The sequence below is a fragment of the Rhinoderma darwinii genome, chromosome 5, assembly GCF_050947455.1.
Source record: "Rhinoderma darwinii isolate aRhiDar2 chromosome 5, aRhiDar2.hap1, whole genome shotgun sequence".
In the NCBI taxonomy this organism is placed as follows: domain Eukaryota; kingdom Metazoa; phylum Chordata; class Amphibia; order Anura; family Rhinodermatidae; genus Rhinoderma; species Rhinoderma darwinii.
The window spans coordinates 141,162,392-141,175,371 of NC_134691.1; positions in this window are offsets into that span (position 1 = coordinate 141,162,392).

Here is a 12,980-nt window from a genome sequence, read left to right on the forward strand (position 1 = left end):
TCCTCCGGAGCGGCAGCCGTACCTCCACCCGCCCGACCATAGATTACATAGCGCGGCCTTGCCCAAAATGGCGGCGCCGCATGAGAGTTCACCTTCTCAGAGCAGGCCACAGAGCCCAATACATGAGGAGGCTTCTTATCTCATCTCAGCCGATGCTGGCTTACCGCTGGACTACAGAAAATTGGCGATAGAGGTTGCAATTTGCCTGACCCCTGATATTAGGGAATCATTAATAGCCACAGTGATGACACTGCAACAAATCCAGACTGAGGTAACCTCACACGACACCCGACTTGATGAGTTGGAACAGCATGTTGGCCGTCTGGAGGATGAATCAGCAAGGGCTCATACCTGTATTAGAGACCTGCTGCGAAAAAACAACAAACTTAGGGACCGCATGGAAATCTCGAGAATCGCTCATGGAGGAAAAATCCCAGGATAGTCGGTTTACCTGAAAAAATTAAGCTGCAGCACCTACAAAAGTTCTGTGAAACCATGCCCCGACAATGCTATCTTTTCAGGAGGTGTATCCAAGAGGTTCTGATTATATTTGGCGATTTCCTGCCCATTTGGCTTCGGACGACTCGTTTGTGCATTCACATTTACAGGGTTGGTGGCTGGAATATGCTACAGCGAACGAAGCGCAGTGGGATAACACATCACTTTTCTGAGATACTGCCAAAGCAGTGCTGAGAGGTAGAATACTGTCATACTCTGTGTAAAAAAAAAAAGGGAAATAACGCAAAAATGTATCACTTCCAGTAACACACTGAGGTACGCATAAACGGCTTACCTTACACACAACATTGGACACGAGACAGGCATGGATATAGGCTTAAAAGAACTTTGATGAGTGGGCTTCTGAAAAAGCACTGCTCCATAGTCATGAATTCGAAGCTACGTTGCATAGGTTTGGTAGCAAGGCAGGGAAGCTAACATAGCACGAGGAAAACACCCATCACAACCCATAGCAAAAATGCGGGACACTGCCGGGAACGTAACTAGTGACCCTTCCAGTATTAGTGCCATTTTGTCTCAGTTCTATCAGGAATTACAGTGAAGGAAATAAGTATTTGATCCCTTGCTGATTTTGTAAGTTTGCCTACTGTCAAAGACATGAACAGTCTAGAATTTTTAGGCTAGGTTAATTTTACCAGTGAGAGATAGATTATGCCGAGACATTTTAAAATATATCATGACTGTAGCCCCAAAACACTATCAATACGGGGTATTGAGAGAGTACATTGTGGTATCAGAGGGGGCAATGTGAAGAAGACACTTGCACAAAAAGAATGCAAGTGGATCGTCCTACTAGGATCAATTAAACCCGATGGACTTAATGAAACATTAAGTTTTGCCCCTTTCCTCTAATTCGTACTGCTGAGTTTATTTGTTATTAATTATGTTTTTGTATTGTAATATTACCTTTTAGGTATCCTTCTACTTTTCCCATATGTCTGGTTACCTTGTGTGGTGGAAGTATGACGTGATCCATCTGAATTTCCAGGAGAAGAGAAGATCATGAAAATTAAGATACATTTATTCTCCTTGATATAACCACTATTATGTAATTATGTGTTATTATCTGTAGATGGCGCTATCGTGTCTTACTATTTTGTCTATTTAATGTCCCCTGTTTAATGGATATAGTGGCTTATCGTGATGAAAATTTGTTTTCAAATATAATAGGGCTAAAAGTGATGTGTAGTTTGTCTTTTGACCTATTCATTTATGGATAATCTCAATCCTGTAATCATCTGGATTCATTTGTATTCTTATATTTATTATCACTTGTTTTGGCAAAGTGGGAAACAATTTCCCTCATTTTCCCATATAGTAACACTCATTTCTTGGTATATATCTTTATACCCCTTTTAGGGACCCTACACTTCACTAAGGTTAATTTATAATTTATTATTATTTATTTTTTAATCTTTCCTTAATGTTGTCACTATATTGATACTACTACGTGTACTTTAATGTTTTACACTATATTTATGCCAATGCAATACATCGTATGTGCACTGGTATATCATATTTATCTATTTTTTCACTCAATGCTTTCTATGTCGTACATATCTCTTCTTTATATATACTTGTTATCCGTTATTGTTTATGTATCCTCATATGCTATCAATATTGATAATGATGATTTATATCATATCTGGCTTTACAGTCACATTACTTCACTGACAAAACTGCCATAAAACGATGGCCACGATTACATACTATCTCGGACTTTGATTTTTCCATCTTTGAATCCACCTACCTCCTTGATGACGTGCGCTTGTTTTCTGCTGCGGCTTGCGGTGATGCACGGCCCCCTCCGGCTCCAATACGTGCACTGCGCATGTCCGGAACTCCCGCTACGCGTCGGGACTCCGGATGTGCACTCCAGCATGTGGGGCCGGATGTGGGGCATGCCTCGCTTCCGGCCGCGTCAGTGAACAAGCGCCGATTTCTGTCTCGGCGATAAACGTGGATTCATTTAGACACATGCACACACTATATAAGGACCATACACATTTTGGGTTTTATGTACCCCCTGAGGAAGCAACTAAAACAGCGAAACGCGCGTTGGGGTTCTCTGTGGTCGATTCAGCACGGATGTGTACAGACATCTTTTACTCCTTCTGAATGGGTAAGATTGCACTGTTGAACTGCTCACTAGAAAAATACTGACTGTTCCCTCTGTGACTCTCTTTTGACTTGGTATTAGCCCTTAAACTTATATAACTGAGAGGACACTGTGGATCACCAGTATACAATCCACTTGGATGTGACATCTTATACATTTATGTGGGTAGTGTATACAGGTTGCACTCTATGCCATTTCTTTTCTTTATTTAGTATCTTTTCGTGCTGAACCATGTACCACAGTATTAGTACTAGAGTCTTATAATTATGTGTTTTTAAATGTATGTTATCTTGTATAATAAAATTTGATATATTCTTATATATTCCGACTATAAGCTCTATTCTTTCTTCGGTATGGTTCAATAATCATGGAGCAGTCTATCTGATATATTATGGGGGGAAGTTGGTCTCCAAAACTTTACCTAGCCTGTAACAAATATGCGTTTGGAGTCTATTTTTCTGTAAAAGACATGAACAGTGTAGAATTTTTAGGCTAAGTTAATTTTATCAACAGAAATTGTACTCAGAGCATATATCAAACCATCAGGTATGACAATGATTATCAAAAATTCAAAATTATACCTGATGTAAAAATAACACCAAGTAGACAGCAAAAAATAAAATATATAAATCTTTATTATCCCATACGGGAGAAATTACCCACAAAAAACATACATCTAAAATACAAAAGAGCTAAAAACACCCCGGATGGGAATGTACACCAAGTCCCATGGAAATGACCATATATTATAACATGATGACAGTATGATATACTAGTAGAATAACCAGAGGATCCAATATCTAGAATGATCAACTATAAACGGCAAGATATAACTCAATAATTATGCACATGTACATCAAAGTCTAAGTGAATACGTCATTTACCTGAAGTGGACATGGTGAAAAATACACACTCCGATCCATGTTATTTTTACATCAGGTATAATTTTGGATTTTAGGTTAATTTTACCAGTGAGAGATCGATTATATAAAAAAAAAAAAAAACAGAAAATCACATTGTCAAAATTATATATATTTATTTGCATTGTGCACAGAGAAATAAGTATTTTATCCCTTTGGCAAACAAGACTTAATACTTGGTGGCAAAACCCTTGTTGGCAAGCACAGCAGTCAGACGTTTTTTGTAGTTGACGATGAGGTTTGCACATGTTAGATGGAATTTTGGCCCACTCCTCTTTGCAGATCATCTGTAAATCATTAAGATTTCGAGGCTGTCGCTTGGCAACTCGGATATTCAGCTCCCTCCATAAGTTTTCAATGGGATTAAGGTCTGGAGACTGGCTAGGCCACTCCATGCCCTTAATGTGCTTCTTTTTGAGCCCCTCCTTTGTTGCCTTGGCTGTATGTTTTGGGTCATTGTCGCGCTGGAAGACCCAGCCACGAGCCATTTTTAATGTCCTAGTGGAGGGAAGGAGGTTGTCACTCAGGATTTGACGGTACATGGCTCCATCCATTCTCCCATTGATGCGGTGAAGTAGTCCTGTGCCCTTAGCAGAGAAACACCCCCAAAACATGTTTCCACCTCCATGCTTGACAGTGGGGACGGTGTTCTTTGGGTCATAGGCAGCATTTCTCTTCCTCCAAACACGGCGAGTTGAGTTAATGCCAAAGAGCTCAATTTTAGTCTCATCTGACCACAGCACCTTTTCCCAATCACTCTCAGAATCATCCAGATGTTTATTTGCAAACTTCAGACGGGCCTGTACATGTGTCTTCTTGAGCAGAGGGACCTTGCGGGCACTGCAGGATTTTAATCCAATATGGCGTAATGTGTTACCAATGGTTTTCTTGGTGACTGTGGTCCCAGCTGCCTTGAGATCATTAACAAGTTCCCCCCGTGTAGTTTTCGGCTGAGCTCTCACCTTCCTCAGGATCAAGGATACCCCACGAGGTGAGATTTTGCATGGAGCCCCAGATCTATGTCGATTGACAGTCATTTTGTATGTCTTCCATTTTCTTAGGCTGGGTTCACACGACCTATTTTCAGGCGTAAACGAGGCGTATCATGCCTCGATTTACGCCTGAAAATAGGGCTACAATACGTCGGCAAACATCTGCCCATTCATTTGAATGGGTTTGCCGACGTACTGTGCAGACGACCTGTAATTTACGCATCGTCGTTTGACAGCTGTCAAACGACGACACGTAAATTTACTGCCTCGGCAAAGAAGTGCAGGGCACTTCTTCGCAACGTAATTTGAGCCGTTCTTCATTGAACTCAATGAAGAGCAGCTCAAGATTTACGAGCGTCACAGACGCCTCGCATAATACGAGGAGCTTTTACGGCTGAAACGAGGCAGCTGTTTTCTCCTGAAAACTGTCATTTCAGCCGTAAAAGCCTCTCATCGTGTGCACATACCCTTACTATTGTACCAACAGTCGTCTCCTTCTCACCCAGCGTCTTACTTATGGTTTTGTAGCCCATTCCAGCCTTGTGCAGGTCTATGATCTTGTCCCTGACATCCTTAGAAAGCTCTTTGGTCTTGCCCATGTTGTAGAGGTTAGAGTCAGACTGATTAATTGAGTCTGTGGACAGGAGCCTTTTATACAGGTGACCATGTAAGACAGCTGTCTTTAATGCAGGCACCAAGTTGATTTGGAGCGTGTGACTGGTCTGGAGGAGGCTGAACTCTTAGGGTATGTGCACACGTAGTGACCAAAAACGTCTGAAAATACGGAGCTGTTTTCAAGGGAAAACAGCCCCTGATTTTCAGACGTTTTTTGAGCAACTCACGTTTTTCGCGGCGTTTTTTACGTCCGTTTTTTGGTGCTGTTTTCATTGGGGTCTATGAGAAAACGGCTCCAAAAACGTCCAAAGAAGTGCCCTGCACTTCTTTTGCCGAGGCTGTATTTTTACGCGTCGTCGTTTGACAGCTGTCAAACGACGACGCGTAAATTACAGGTCGTCGGCACAGTACGTCGGCAAACCCATTCAAATGAATGGGCAGATGTTTGCCGACGTATTGTAGCCTTATTTTCAGACGTAAAACGAGGCATAATACGCCTCGTTTACGTCTGAAAATAGGTCGTGTGAACCCAGCCTTAATGGTTGGTAGGGGATCAAATACTTATTTCTCTGTGCACAATGCAAATAAATATATATAATTTTGACTATGTGATTTTCAGTTTTTTTTTTTTTAATATAATCTATCTCTCACTGGTAAAATTAACCTACCCTAAAAATTCTAGACTGTTCATGTCTTTGACAGTGGGCAAACTTACAAAATCAGCAAGGGATCAAATACTTATTTCCTTCTCTGTATATTCTGATGATTCTTCCTTACAATTAAACAACACACTCTTAGACCCCATGCACACGAACGTAAAAACGCCCGTATTTACGTCACGTTTTTACGGGCCCATGGACTTCTATTGGCCACGGGTACCTGCCCGTATGTTTACGGGAAGGTGCCCGTGCCGTTGAAAAATATAGAACCTGTCCTATTTCAGGCCGTAATTACGGCACAGGCAGGCCCATAGAAGTCTATGGTGCTCCCGTAATTACAGGTGACTACAGGTGTGCATCCGTAATTACAGGAGTGTTGCTAGGCGACGTCAGTGAATAGTCACTGTCCAGGGTGCTGAAAGAGTTAAACAATCAGCAGTAATTCTTTCAGCACCCTGGACAGATCACAATATAGATCAACCTGTAATAAAAAATTTTTTAAAAAAAAAAAAGACGTTCATACTTACCCAGAACTCCCTGCTTCTTCCTCCAGTCCGGCCTCCTGGGATGACGTTTCAGCCCATGTGACCGCTGCAGCGGTCTCATGGACTGCCGCGTCATCCAGGGAGGTCAGGCTGGATGTCGAAAGAGGGACGCGTCACCAAGACAACGGCCAGGTAAGTATGAATTTATTTTACTTTTACTGTGGAAAGGGCTGCCCCTTCTCTCTATCCTGCACTGATAGAGAGAAGGGGCTGCCGATTAGTGCAGTGAAATTTTGCAGCGAAAACGTGCCCGTAAATATGGATGGAATACTGGTGACACCGGACCCGTATTTACGGGCACGGGTCCGTAAATACTGATGCAATGCGGGTCGAATACGTGTGACCAAGTTCCCGTATTTACGGGAGGACAAAAATACGTTTATGTGCATGAGGCCTTAGACAAAACCACTTTACCTGCCATCTCAGAAGATCAGCTACAACTCCTGAATACCCAGATTACTAATGAGGAAGTGTATATGGCCATTAGAAAACGCTAAGACCCGGGTCCAGATGGAATGACTGGAGATTTTTTTAAAGCCATGAGGGAACAAGTGACTGAGACTCTGGTATCTCTTTTTAATAACGCCCTGGGATCGGTAGGACTCCCCCCACCCCTCGGTGGATACATCGTATATCAAACTCTTGTTGAAATCTGGAAAGGATCCACTTTTACCAGGATCTCACCAACCCATATCACTCATCAACGTCGACGCTAAACTTCTCTCTAAGATCATAACGGATAGATTGGCGGCTATAATGCCTCAGGACAAATGGGATTCATTAAGGGTAGTGCAGCGGTTACTAATATCAGGACGGTGCTGGCAGTGCTGGACCGAGTACATCAAAGACCATTACCGAATGAGCACCCAGCCTTACTTATGTTAGACGCAGAGAAAGCTTTTGGCAACGTCAGATGGAAGTGGTTGGATGCGGTCCTTGATAAGGTGGGGAGAACAAGGGCATTCAGAACTTTACTAGGCCATATTTACAAGGTCCCAAAAGCCAGAATCTACACAACAGGTTTCCTTTCCCAGTCCTTTAGTCTATATAAAAAGGTACAAGACAGGGCTTCCCTCTGTCCCCTCTACTGATTGACCCGGCATTGGGACCTCTAGCCCATCATCTGGCCTCGTCAAATTTGTGTAGAGGCATATCGGCGGGGAAGACAGAGGTCAAGGAGGCATTATTTGTGGATGAGATATTATTCCTTGCGAATCCCTCACAAGATGTCCCAATCATTTTGCAGTCGCTACATGAATTTGGTACCTTATCAGGCTATAAAGTCAACTTACCAAATCTCAACTGTTGCATTTAATACCACAAGATTCAAAGCATAGGCGACACAAATTCATTAGGCGTTGAAATTGCACAGTCCAATTTTACGTATATAGGCATCAGGGTGAGATGTACTTCCAAATCACTCTATGAACTAAACTATCCTCCATTGATTCAAAACATTCAGGCCTATCTTCTGAGATGGCAGTTTTCCTCTCTCAGCTCTGGGACGGTGCGGTTTTGTCAAATTGTCCAGCTTCGCAAAATTGCTATATCCATTACAGACCATACCCCTACTGATCAAACATACAGACATTAATACAGTCAACTCGACATTTACAAATTTACCTGGGGGGGGGGGGGGGGTTGGGGTGGAAGCCAAGAACAGCACTTACTAAACTTATGATGAGACCTCCCTCTTAGCTCAACTTCCCCAATATCAGAGGATATAACTTGGCTTGTCTGAGCAGACACCTACTGGATTGGAGGCTTCATACACTGTACCATTCTAACACCACTCTGGAACAACTAGCAGAGCCCTGGGATCTCATGGCACTGGTACATACAACCTTTGCTTCTCTTCCGACCGCCATTAAAAGATCATCCCTTTTACTTGACACCATCCTTACATGGAAAATACTATGTAAACACTATGGTCTCTCATATCAATTTCAAAGTAAAGGCCCCTGTGGAAACACCCAGCGATCGAAGCAGGCAGATCTAGTAAATTATTGTCATCTTGGGGGATAGACACACTGGGCGACCTATTTTATGATCAGGAGGAGAGGTGTATGTCCTTACAGGGAATCCAATCGACATTTCATTTGGCCCACCAACAATATTTGCAGTATTACCAGATATTATCACACTGTAAATCTAAACTCCTTGACATTGCCAGTGAAATACCATCTAAGTTGTTTGACTAGGTTCATGGGGTCTCATAGGAGATCCAGATCTCTTCTGTACAGTATTTTACAACCATTACTACTTAAAATGTCCCTCAAACAGGCCTTAAGGACCCATTTACACGAACGTGTGTAAGGTCCACGTGCTGCGCATGGAAATCACATGCAGCACACAGACGCATTCATTTCAATGGGGCCGTTCGTACATGCATGAGTTTTCACGCAGCGAGAGTCCGCTGCGTGAGAATCACTGCATGTCCTATATTTGAGCAATATGCACTTACATACCCATTGAAATCAATGGGTGCGTGAAAACCATGCAACGCACATCAGTGTCCAAAAGGACGTGCGTTGCAAGTGCGTGAATAACGCATGCCACTCGCAAAGCACACGGATGCATAACGCAACACACACAGACCAGATTCACGCGCGCGAATCGGATACGCTCGTGTTAATGTAGCCTTAAGAAATGGTAAACACTTTTGAGTATGCCAGGTATAGAAAAACACATTGAAACGGGGTTGGTAGATTTGTGTCCATATTATTAGAGAGAAGTGGAGGGAAACACATCTGAAAACCATTCATCAGGCAATCTATGCCTTTACTTTGACCCCTGCAATAAACAAACCCAAATGGAAGACTTCCTGTCCTAGATGCAATGTTACTCAAACAGATATGTATCATGGTTTCTAGGCCTGCCCAAAAACACAAAATATTTTGGAAAGGGATCGCTTCCTCATTACATCAAGTGAGTAGCTTCAAGGGGGTCCTGCGCCCAATTGAAGTCCCCTTTCATGTGCAACATGATCGATAACTCGATGATGCAGTGGTGCCATACCTTCCTCCCATAGCACATGCCATACTCATGGTAGGAAAAGCAATGTATCTTTCGAAATTGGTTTCTAGCAGATATCCCAGACCAGAATCTAGTAATTCAAGGAATGAGGACATTGTTCTCTCGATCGAGCCGGCATTTTAAATCACAAAGATACACAAGGCAATACACTTAAATGGAAGTGGTTTATGACACATCACTTCTCTACATCGGAAATACGTAATATAATTGACCCATTCACTGGTTCTCCTTGGTATCTTATAGAACACCTCAAAGGCACATTAGGGATATTGATACCTCCTCAAACATAGCAACAACAAAGCTCTGCTTTTAAAATGTTTCATATATGATATCATAAATGTATGACCTTTGATAAGTCTATAGCTCCAGTTTAGCTAGTTTTTGTTTTCTCTCGTCAGATTGGTTAATGTGAATTCTTTGGCATTTTTACATCTAAGTGACTACCTTGGCAAAAGCAGGGCGGTAACAATCGGAAAGTTAAAGTGTAGGTAAATGTTTGACAAACTTCTGACATGTCAGACGCATCAGACATTGGGATCGGTGGGGGTCCAAGCACTGAGACCCCCACCAATCACTAGAACGAAGCAGCTGAAGCACTCCGCTGCTTCGTGTCTGTTCAGCTTTTTCCGTAAATAAATGTGTCGGTGTACGGACTCAATACAAAATGCCTATGAGCCCGTACTCCGATACATTGGTTTTCCGGAAATAGTCGAACAGACACAAAGCTGCTTAGCGCTCACACGAGGGATTCAGCGGCTTCGTTCTAGCGATTGGTGGGGTACTCAGTGCTCGGACCCCCACCAATCCAAACTTCTGACACGCCTCTATGACATGTCAGAAGTTTGTCAAAAGGTTTAGCTACACTTTAAAATGTAAGAAGTGGGCGTGATATATAGAAATTATAAGAACACACCGATACCCAAAGTAAAAAAGACAAAAAAAAATCCCCAAAAAATTCACACTAAACGTAGAAGTTTGTCTGTAAAATTGACGTCATTAGTAAGTGATATACTGCAATGCAGATTCGAAAGAAAGAAAACCCACTAAAGACCTGTATATCGATCATATTATAGTAAACAGAAAACTGGCTAGGCTGGGTAAACATTTTGGTGACATAGTTTGTGTCACTAAGTTTTAATGTATGCTACGGTAATATAGGTAAAGTATTTATTACATCACTTTTCCGTCCCTGTTTAAACTCTAAAATGTACAGAGGCCTCCCAACAATAACACACCTGCAGACGTCACAGAGAATCAGACACGTTAGATTTCAACATAACTAATACTTTGCTCCTGGATCCGATAAGCCTCTGCTAGTGGTTTATTCCCATCTCTACAAGGAGATCAACACGCAGGAGAAATAGCTTGTGTGTATGATCAGTTTAACCTGTTCAGGACCGGGCTATTTTGATCCTTCAGGACCAGATACCGTTTAGCCCTAGTTAAACGGCTATAACTTTTTTTTATTTGTTAGGAGAGCGACGTGATTATTGCATTGTTGTTTTTTTCCGTTGACAATGCAGGTTCTTTTTTTTTTATAATTTTTGTACACATCTTTTGCTATTTTAGAATTTTTAGGCTTAAAGTTTGAAAATAGTAAAAAAAAAAAGTTTACTTTGCTATTTTTTTTTACGGTAATAACAGTTTTACTCTAAAATGGACCTATTTGTGATCGTCCTTGTCTACGATAAATTGTAACATATTACATGTCACCAAGAGGGCCGATTTCCCCTGTAACTGCACAGCAGCCCCAGTTACAGGGGAAATCAACCCTCTTAGTGACTATTGTCACGAAGAGGGCTGTGCTGGGTCTAGTAAGACCCAGCAGCAGTCTTCCACTAACAGCATCCCGGCGATCATGTGACCAGTCACATGATCACCGGGATATACACAGCGCTCATGTGTTCTATATTCTCCTCAGGGTCCCCTGCAATTGCTGAATGCCGGAGACCCAACATTCAGCTGCTCGATCAGCAAGCGAAGATCCACGCCGTAAATCGTCCATAGCACAGGTTTTAAAGGACCCTGACCGCCAGCAGTAAATGCACTGCCAGCGGTCGGGAACCGGTTAAGATTTAACTTTAATCTTTTCCGTTTAGGATCCACTTCAGGTTTCATCTTGATAATCCATGCAAAATCCAATCCAAACCTACACCATAAAAGCCTAACACCATTTTTACAACTTATTGAATATTTCTGCTAGACTTGGGGGTACTTTAGTATGTTTGAGGAGGTACTTTGCTTAGGCAAACTGAAATGTTTGATAGACAGTATTTTGTCTCATCCATCAATACTTTAAAGTGTGAATTATTCTTTAACTTTTTTATCACAGGAGTAGAAAGAATCAAGTTCAAATGTTTGCCATATCTTGCATCATACTCAAGTGTCCGTACTGAAACTTTATTATTGATTCAGTCATTCATTGATCGGATACTCGTGCATGAAATATATATAGATCCAGGATTTATATTTCAACAGCAGAGGAAAGAGCTTGGCATTTGTTGTTATTGATGTAAATATTTGTACCAGGCCCCTTTCACACTGCATTGTGAGCTTCCCGTTTGAGGTATACATGTTCCTATCAGAAATCTGCAAGGTATCCCATTGTATAGGCATACAGTGCAATACACTGCTCACCCACAGCCCTGAATCCTGATGTCAGAGCGCTTCCCCATTGAATCCTGATGCTCTACCTGGGGAAGCTACAGACATATGGATAGTTACGCTAGTAACTTTGTTAGTCATGGACAGAGTATTCGGATTCAGAGAAGAAACTGAATCCAGATGTGGGGACTGCAGCTGCTAGAACAAGGGTTACGGGGGGGGGGGGGGGGAGGAGAGTTACTGCTGGGGATGGGACAGAACCGCTCCGCACAGTGAAACTCCAGTAATAACGGACTATATGGGGGCAGTGACATCACTGGAACTTCCAGATGCATACATTTAATAGAGGTACGTGATTGATGCCATACAGTGGCATCTACTAAAATGACACTTCATTTTTACTGGATGCCTCTGGATACAATAGCGTAGTAAACTATGCTATTCCATCCAGCAAAAAAACCTGTATACATATAACCCAGAAGCCAAAAGATCAACCTTTTGGCCTCTGTCAGGATAACAAAACCCTATGGACATGTTTAAAAAGGGAACCTGTCAGCAGTTTTGAAACGGCTGACAGGTTCCATTTAACATGCATGTCAGTACCTTTCTGGACATAAAAGTTAAACACTCTGCATTTTAGCCCAAAGTAGCTTGTTTTATAATAATTGAAACCGTTCTGAACAGTGTATAAGATATATATAAGATATATATATTATATATATATTCCAAACATTCGATTTTCAGAGTGTGGGAGAACATGCATGTGAACAGCTATAGGCAGAGGTGGTCCCAGGTTAGAATCAAACAGAACCACGGACATCACAAACCTCTAGACAGGTTAGCGATTATAGAGCGATTGCCATTCCCATTATTACATGCTACTTTTCCCATCAAAATGTCAGTGAGGTCTGTCCGGCAACTGTGGTATCCGTTAGGCAACTGATCCAGAGAGTGTTGTGGCTCTGGTAAGA